The 9,904-nt window shown below is 44.2% G+C and overlaps 2 pseudogenes; both read right to left on the minus strand.

The window, feature by feature from the left end:
- On the minus strand, positions 3,772-4,706 carry Gm5070 (predicted gene 5070; annotated as a pseudogene).
- Gm9173 (predicted gene 9173) lies at positions 8,397-8,939 on the minus strand (annotated as a pseudogene).

Below are 9,904 nucleotides of genomic sequence, written 5' to 3' on the forward strand. Positions count from 1 at the left end.
GCTGTAGGAGTCACGAGAATTACCTTGAAAGCGCCCTGCCATTTAGAGAGAGGTGAGGGCCGATTTATCTGGAGGGGAGAGAAGAACTTGGTCTCCAATGTTGACAGGCATGTGGCCTTGGTAGACGGTGGTCAGCAAAGTTCCAAAGGAGAGAATTGTGGGGAGCCGCCCTCACATTCGCCATTACAAGATGGCGCTGACATCCTGTGTTCTAAGTAGTAAACAAATAATCTGCGCATGTGCCGGGGTAGTTCTCCACTCCATGTGCTCTGCCTTCCCCGTAACGACAACTCGGCCAATGGGCTGCAGCCAATCAGGGAGCGACACGTCCTAGGCGGAGGATAATTCTCCTTAAAAGGGATGGGGTTTTGCCATTCTCGCTTTTGCTCCTGAAGTAGTAAGCAATAAAGCTTTTGCTGCAGAAGATTCCAGTTGTCCTGAGCGTGTTCTTGCCGGTGGGAACAAAAGCTCAGGCAATAGAGAATGAAGATGGCAGTGGAGGGGAGAGCATTTAGGTGAAAAAGACCATGAGTTAGGACTGGACGTCAATACATGAGTTCAAAGGGTGAGATGAGGAGAGATTGCTTGGGGAGAGCTCATAATCTGAAAAGTGCCAGAGGTAAGAGTTTTACCCAATCGAGGTGAAGTTCCTGTGACAGCTTGACAAGAGTGGTTTTTAAAGAGTGGTTGGTTCTTTCTACCTTTCCTGAAGACTGAGGGTGGTAAGGAATAGGAAAATGCCAAGGGATGTCTAGGGCTTTAGAGAGAGTTTGAGAAATTTGGGAGGTGAATTCAGGACCATTGTCTGACTGGGAGGAGGCTGGGACACCAAATTGGGGGATGATCTCTCAAAGGAGGAAATCAGAGACTGTCTGAACCCTTTTGTTAGTTGTGGGAATGCTTCCATCCACCCCGAGAAGGTGTCTACCAAGACCAGGAGATACTCGGCACATTTGACAGTAGGTATGTAGGTAAAGTCAAGTTGCCAGTCGGTTCAAGGAAGGGAACCTCTAGCCTGATGGGTAGGAAAAGGGGTGCTATGATACCTGGAGTTGGAGTCTGACATCTGACAGATGTTGCAAGAAGCAGTGATAGATTGTAAGGAACTTAAGTCCTCAGGAATGGGCTGTAGTAAATTTTAACAAAATAAGAAAATGTTAGGATGAAAGAGTTGAAGATAGGACAGAGTTTGATGAGTGTCAGGAAGTAAGGGTGTGTAGGGGGGTTGTAGTATAAGAATGTCCTGGGGAGGGTGAGACAAGTCTAGGCCCCTACACGAAGAAACAGAGTCACCTCAAAAGTTGGATGCTTCAACTTCAGAGGAAGTAGAAGTTGGACTCAGTTGCCTTAAGCTCTGGAATGAATTTACCAACTCTGTTGCAACACTTGGATGTGGTTTGAAATGTTTTCAATAATGTGTTAGTCATTTTTCATGTGTGATGAGCAGTGAAACTTATCTTGTGTTGGAAAATAAACTCTAGATGGCCAAGTGCTTGTATCATCATCTGGTCTACAATATCTTTAAAAAATTATCTGTCTAATTGTATATGTATGCACCACATGTGTTAAGGAATCCTTGGGGGTCAGAAGATGGCATCAGACCCTCTGAAACGAGTGCAGTAACATGTGGGTACTGGTTGCTCATGACCACTGAGTCATCGCTACAGCTCCCTCTGAGAAAATACTAACGATCTCTTCTGATATTACAGATCATGTTGGAAGCCCAGCATGGTGGTGCATAACTCTAGTCCCAGCACTCAGGAGGCAGAGGCAGGTGGATCTATGTAAGTTTGCAGCCAGCTTGGTCTACAGAGTGAGTTCCAGGACAGCCAGGGCTGCATGGAATAACCATGTCTTAAACCAAAAAGGGGGTGGGGGGAGAGAAAGAGGGAGAGAGAGAGAGAGAGAGAGAGAGAGAGAGAGAGAGAGAGAGAGAGAGAACATGGCATTGGTATTGAAGAAGTGGCTCAGAGGTTAAGGCTGAAATTTCTGCTCTCCAGAACTCTTAGAGAATACATTTCTGTGTCCATATACAGCCCACTAAGGTTGTTTGTTGTGACAGCCAAAGTAAACTTATAGATAATGCTGACTACTATCACATGAACACATATACAAATATACATACACACAAAATAGTGCATACAAGAGGTTGTACACAGGTATATGCAAACACCGTGCCATTTTACATAAGAGTCTTGAGTACACATGAATGTTGTTATGCATATATACTGAGAATAACTACTGTCTTTGTAATAATTGCACTTTTTAGCACTGAGGTATAGCTTAAGGTTAAACACTTGCCTTGTGTGTGAAAATTCCTGAGTTTGAACCTCAAAACTGAAAGAAACAGGGTGGGGAACATTCCTAAATTATTATAAGGGAAAGCATCACATTCAATAGAGAAAAGAAGCAGGCTAGAGAGATGACTCAGAGGTTAAGAGCACTGCGTGCTCTTCCAGAGGTCCTGAGTTCAATTCTCAGCAACCGCATGGTGGCTCACAACCATGTAATGGGATCAGATGCCCTCTTCTGGTATGTCTGAAGACAGCAACATTGTACTCACATTAAATCAATCAATCAATCTTTCAAAAAACTAGAGAAAAGGGCTGGTGAGATGGCTTTGTGGTAAGAGTGCTTGTTACTCTCCCAGAGGATCCAGGTTCAGTTTCCAGTGTCCATGTGGCAGCTCATCTCCCAATCCTTCCCAAAACAATCCACTAACTAGGGACCAAGTTTTCAAATAGCTGAGTTGGGGGGAGGGGGGGGGAGGCATTGCTTCTAAGTATACAAACTCAGGCCTTCAAGCTTGTGGGACAAGGCCTTTACCCACTGATCCATTTCCCCAGCCTGCCACCTTTAAAATTTTTATTTAATCGTATTTCTCTAAATGAAATGATCTCATGTATCCCTGACTAGACCTTGAACTCCTGACCCATACACCACCTTTCTGTTTTCCCTTTCCAAGTGTTGGGCTTATGAGCGAGCATGGACTATTATACTGCTGGATTTTATGACGCACAGGGATGGATCCAATGGTTCAAAGGTACTAGGCAAGCACTCTACCAACTGAGCTACACCTCCAGCCAAATATTGTATTGTCAACATGATTCCCTGTCCATAGAAAATGTATCCTTGTGGGATTTGTTCATGCATGCATATACTTACTTGTGTGAATGTATATTTGGTGTACGGTGTATGTAGTATGTAGTATGTTTAAGTATGTAGTACATGTAGGCCAGAAGACAACCTCTGGTGTTATTCTGAAGATGCTTTTTTAAGAGCTTTAAGAGCACCTTCTTTAAGAATCTCTCACTAGCTGGGCGTGGTGGCGCACACCTTTAATCCCAGCACTCAGGAGGCAGAGGCAGGCAGATTTCTGAGTTCGAGGCCAGCCTGGCCTACAAAGTGAGTTCCAGGACAGCCAGGGCTATACAGAGAAACCCTGTCTCGAAAAACCAAAAAAAAAAAAAAAAAAAAAAAAAGAATCTCTCATTGTCTGATCTTAACAACTAGGCTAAGCTGGCTGGCCAGCAAGCTCTAAAGGGGCCCCTGTTCCCCCCTCCCCCAACCCCCCACCTTGCCAGCCCTTGGACTACAAAGATAGGCTTGGTGTGTTTGATCTTGGGTTCTGGTGCCTGGTCTTAGTTTTTCATGCTTGTGGGGAGACTGAGCCATCTCCCCAGCTTCCAGTCCTTTGTATTGTTTTGTTAAACAAGTGAGGAGATTAAGCCAAGGCCTTCTTTTTCTTTTTCTTTTTTTTTTTTTTTTTTTTCAGCAGACTTAATTCTTTTATTTTTCTTGTATAAAAACCCTTGTGTGGTAGCCACAGCTGGAGCCTGGGTCCTCTGAACAGAGACTCTGGTGTGGGTTTTCACAAGATGATCAGTGAATTCCTGATAAGGAGACTTGGTGAAGACAGTCTCTTTCCAGAGGTCGGGGGTCAGGTAGCTGTAAGTCTTAGAGATGGCATCAAAGGTGGCCTTAGCAAAATTGCCCAGGGTGGCAGTGCAGCCTCTGGCTGAAGTGTAGCAGTCATCTATACTGGCCATCATCAGGAGCTTCTTGGGCACAGGAGCAGAGACAATTCCAGTGCCTCTGGGGGCAGGGATGAGACGCACCAGCACAGAGCCACAGCGGCCTGTCACCTTGCATGGAACAGTGTGGGGCTTGCCAATCTTGTTCCCCCAGTAACCTCTCCACACAGGGACGATGGAAAGCTTGGCCAAGATGATGGCCCCTCCGATGGCAGTGGCAACCTCCTTGGAGCACTTAACACCAAGACCAACGTGACCATTGTAGTTCCCAATAGCGATGAAAGCCTTGAACCTGGTCCGCTGGCCAGCCCGAGTCTGCTTCTGCACTGGCATGATTTTCAGAACCTCATCCTTTAGGGACGCACCCAGGAAGAAGTCAATGATCTCAGACTTCTTAATAGGCAGGGAGAACAGGTAGATCTCCTCCAAGGACTTGATCTTCATGTCCTTAACCAGGCGGCCCAGCTTGGTGACAGGGATCCACTCCTTGTCTTCAGCTTTACCTCCACGAGCCCCGTGGCCTCGACAACGGCCACGACCCCTAAGACCGCTGCCGAATTCTCCGCGGAAGCCGCCTCGGCCTCCTAATCCTGGGCCCCTGGGTCCTCCGGGCACCTTCCACTGCACCAGCGTCATCCGCCATTTGGTGTTTTCCCGAAGAAGAAGAAGCGGCCTTCTCTTTCACTTGGCAAGTACCACACCAACTAAACCATATCTTTACCATCTTTCGTTATCTTTCTAAACACAGATGAAGAATATGTCCACTGTTTGAGTAAGCCATGAAATTGCCATTTTCTAAGAATGGAAATCTACATCATTTCCAAATCTCCTCTCACTTTTACCCTTCCTTTCTTTTTCCTTCCCTTTCTACCTCTTCTTTCTCTTCCTCCTCCTTCTTTTATACTTCTTTGAGACTGTCTCATGTAGCTGGTTTTAAACTTTTGATCTTTTCTCTCTCATTCCCAGGCTGGCCTCAAACTCACTAGGGAGTCAAGGCTAATGTCGAACCATTTATTCTCCTGTCTCCATTTCTAAAGTGTTGAAATTATGTGCATAGATTATTATGTCCCATGTTGCTTCCTACCTATAAGACCCACTATCCCTTAAAGAAACACACTTTGGGGCTTAAAAGGTGACTGAGTGTTAAAGAGCGCTTGCTGCTCTTGCATAGGATCTGGGTTTGGTTTCCAAAACACACATAGCAGCTCAAAACTGTCTATAACTACTTTTAGAGGATCTGACACTCTTCTGGCTTCCACAGGCTTGAGGCAGAGGCACATGGGGTTTCCATCTGGGAACCAGCTTCCTTCATCTCTGCATGTGGTCTTGTGTGAGGCCAGGGTAAGGAAAAGAGGGCTTGCTTGAATCCTGCAATCTACGATATTGTTCTTCTTCAATGTTCAATGTTAAAACATTGGAGAAAGCAACAGATTAGTTCTGTACTGGAAGTAATTGCATTCAAAGATGAATAGGCAGAAAGAAGCAAAGAAGGAGGCAAGAGAAACACACAACATGAAACCCCATCAATGGAAGGAAACACAGAAAATGGAGGTCTCTGAACCATGCCTTGAGGAAGAGCCAAAGCTTGAGCAAATCCAGAGGAGGAAGAACCACAAAATGAGAAAAAAGAAAAATAAAATTAAAAGAAACTTTTAAGAAAAGACTGACTGGGGATGGTTAGGGTCTTAAAGAGGGGATGCACACAGCAAACATTTAAGCAGTGGAGTTATGTTGAGAGAAGTGGGTAAAATGGATGAGAAAAGGAGTATGAGAAACAAGTACACAGCAAAACCTTGGAAGGCTAATTGAAACCATCCTTACCCTTATGTAATGGAGTTTGCTTGGTTTCCGCTTTATCTGATGTTACCATGGCAATATAACTCTTTTTATTAGTGTTTTGTTCACATATTTAAACTGTCTCCTACTTTGAAGCTCTTACAGTTAGTGGTTTTAGTTATATCTCTTCTTATCTTGATGTTTATTATATTTGGAACCAATCTCTAATTCTCTGGCTTTTAATAAGAGAACAATCCTTATTTTTTTAAAAATAAGCTTCTGCTAGGATACAAAATGAGAGAGATTACAAAGTAATATATAGAATATCTGAGAATTGCATTCAAATTTCAAAGAGACTCAGAAAAGAGTCTCTTTTTACAGATGATCATAAAACTCATGGAGAGACTATACAATCTCAGTGGTAGAATTATGAATTATTTTTTATTTGTATTTTCCATATTCCTAAAGCAAACTCAGTTATTTTTGATAAAAAATAATATATTTTTTACTTTGATAAAAATAATCACTCCAACTAGAGCTGGGGAGATGACTCAGTGGTCACTTAAACCCTTGTTGCTCTTGCAGAAGACCTGGGTTGGGGGCCCAGGACCTGCTGAGATTTAGCGCAGCATCCAGGTAGACTGAGGAAAACATCAAGGTGCTAGGTACAGCATCAACAGGGGCCAAAAAAGCTGATGATGACTTTTGGCTCTTTAACTCTCTCTTCCTTTGCTAGGGCTAAAAGCTGATGGCTTCTGATAATTAACTCCTGCTGATAGCACAAGGATTAAGAAAAGAAATTTAGTTACTTGTGCTCATTACTCAGAGGCCCCTCAGTGGTCAGACAAGAGGCTAGGAATTCATGAACTCTTCATGATCCAGAGAGAGGAAAATAAATAAACAAGTGACACATGGCGTGAAACTTAAGGGTTCTTTGGAAAGTCAGCTGGATGGTGTTTTGCTAGGACAAACATGTGAAGGAACGTTTAGCTGAAACAGAAGCTGGAGAGAGGCTGTTCTGCTAAAGCAGTATGGAGAGCTTTTGGGGCTGCTTCTAGAAACTTGGCAGGAATCTGATTTTGGGCTAGAACAAAGAAGTGGGCTTCAGGCAAGACTTTGACTTTGGGCTAGGAAAGGGCAGGAGGCTCCGATATCTTGGTCATCCTGATAAGCCCCTAGTCATGGGACTTTGTTTATTGCTTTGTTTGTTTCTGGACTATTTGTGTTTAGTGCCTTGTTTGTTCCTTGACCCAGAACTGACCTCATTATCTGCATGTATTTAAAAAACGGTATAAAAGACTGGGAAAAAAATAACCCCCTCTCAGCCTCAGAACTGTTTGGGGTCATGCGACAGTGTTGTCTAATTGTCTTTTTCTTTTTAGTCCTTGCTCTCTCCCTGGAGAACCTGTTGATTGACTGAGCTGTCTTTGTCAAGCAGGCATGTGAAGGATACTTGATGAAGGATTCTTGTCTAAAGACAGGCCTATATTAGTCCACCTTACATTTGCATAATTGAGCTCCATTTGTTGGGACTCCATAGAGAAAAATGCACCAAAAAACTTCTGGCAGTGTGCTGCAGTTTCTGGCTACTTCTGCAGACTCGGACTGATTGGCAGAGTAATGTCAGCTGAAGACATATACTGAGGCAGGATACTTGATGTTTGGAGGGGAATAAAATGACTCAATGGACAGTGGTGGGGGCTGAGCTTGGCCTGCTATAGAGCTAGCTGTGCAATGCTTGTGGGGAGAAAGGCACACTGAAAACTTCTCTGGACATTCCTCCTGGTCCCTTCTGATGACTTGTGCTGAGGCTGAGGCCTGGCTGTCTCTGCTAGGTTGTGCCACGGCTGCTGATTCCTGTTTGCTATCCCAACTCTACTGAAGTGAACTGCTGATATATCTGTGAAGTCTTTGCAAGTAGATCGAGCTGCCATTGCTAACCTGTGAACTGAACTGTCAATTTTCAGACAACACAACAACTTTGGGAGTTGCTGCAAAGAACCTTTCTAAACAGGTCCATTCCTCTGCCCCGTCCCACATATCCTTTCTGCCTTGTGTCTTATTGTTTTGAAGTCTTGTATAGATAAACTAGTCAATCTTTTATTTCCTGTCCTTGCACCTACAATATGTGGTCCATTTCCAGTTTATGACTTTTAGTTTCCAGATAGTGACCTCATTCCTAACATAAGAGGAATATTTTTCTTGATCATAAATTTGTTCCAAACCTGTATTCTCCTCCTACTGCAATTAGTCCATGACATATGAAGATCTACAGAGCTATTTGCTGCTTTTTATATTCTATAGGGGGCTTGAGATTACTTTTATCAATTTAGGAGTTCCATAAAACCATTATCAGGAATTATGAAATCATCAATTTGTCTAAACAGCATTATTGCATGAAAGTAAATATTAATATTGATTCTTCAGGAAATCTGCTCAACAGAGTAGGTAAATACCCAGGAAGTCATTAAGCTATGTAATAGTGGCAGGAAAGGCAGCAGTGAGAAGCAATCCTAGGATGAAGTCTCTGGGGTACATGCCTCTCAGAGTTCACACATCACAGTCACGAAAAACAGGGCCATCTCCAGAAAACTCTTTTTATCCTTAAAACCCAACACAAAACTTTATACACAAGTTTCACAGGCCCTTGACTTTGCGGCCATGGCAGTGTTCACTGAAGTCAGCTTGCTTCTGTCTCTTTGGCCTCTGACTCTGCTTTCTGAGACGCTAAGAGGACCTCTCGTGCTCTCCTCCTCTGTAGTCTCTCAGCACTGGTGATCATCATCGGATGCAGGGGAAAAAGCCAGACAGACCTAGAAGTTTCTCCATAGGCTTAGAGAGGTGAGCCCCACAGTCAATCCAATGCCAGATACGGTCAGGTTGAGGGCAACTAGTTTTTAATCCGTGACTGTTGGGTAGTGGATCATAGGAGCCCAACTGCTCCACAAATCTGCTATCCCTGAGGCACTTGTTGTGAGCAGCCACAATGCGGTAAAAAGGCCGGTTGGTGCAGCCACCCAAAGCAAGGCGTATGTTTAGGTGGCCTCCGTGGTAGGCTTTGCAGAAAATGGTTGTGAGGTGGACCATGGTGCCTGGGCAAGTGGCTCTCCGGCTGTCCCGCTGCACAGCTCTAGAAAACTCTTGCTTGCTAGATCCTTTCCTAGACTGCTTCTGTCAAGCATCCATATGATGGCTCACAAGTGTCCATATCTAATTTTAGGGTATCTGCTGACCATTTCTGACCTCTGTGGGCATCAGGCAAGCATACATCACACAGACAGATATATAGGGTTTTAATGACACTGATCAAGAATAAAAACCATTGGGAGGCAGAGGCAGGTGGATTTCTGAGTTTGAGACCAGCCTGGTCTACTGAGTTCCAGGACAGCCAGGGCTATACAGAGAAACCCTGTCTCGACTGCCCCCCTGTGGGAAGCCACGTGTGGAGTTGCAGAGTGGCACTGACTACTGCTGGCCACCACGCATAAGATTGGACAAACAACCAATGTGTACATATGCAGTAAAGTTTTTTGCAAAGACACTGCCTGGCCCAGGCATGATAATGAGGTTCTGTAAGGTACTGAGAGTATAACCAATCAGATGTGAGACATGCAAATGAGGTATGATAATGAGGTTCTGTAAGGTACTGAGAGTATAACCAATCAGATGTGAGACATGCAAATGAGGTATGATAATGAGGTTCTGTAAGGTACTGAGAGAGAGTAGCCAATCAGATGAGGAACATGCAAATGAGGCTTAGTGCATAACCAATCCGGGTGTGAGACACGTCCCTCCTAGGCCTATAAAAGCAGCACCAGTTCTGGGCTCGGGGTCTCTTTGCCTCTACAATCAAGCTCTCCCAATAAACGTGTGCAGAAGGATCCTGTTGCAGTGTCGTTCTTCCTGGCCAGTCGAGCGTGCGCAAGACCCCCCCCCAAAAAAAAAAAAGAAAAAAAAAAGAATAAAAACCATTACTCAAATTCTTTGGTCAAATTATGCAAGCTTTATTTTCTATTAGATAGGGCTATCTCCCCAAAGCAGGGTTTGAGGAAAACAATTCAGGACTAGGAGGTTTTCAAGGGTTGGGAATTTCC

This window comes from Mus musculus, chromosome 3, assembly GCF_000001635.26.
Source record: "Mus musculus strain C57BL/6J chromosome 3, GRCm38.p6 C57BL/6J".
Lineage (NCBI taxonomy): Eukaryota > Metazoa > Chordata > Mammalia > Rodentia > Muridae > Mus > Mus musculus.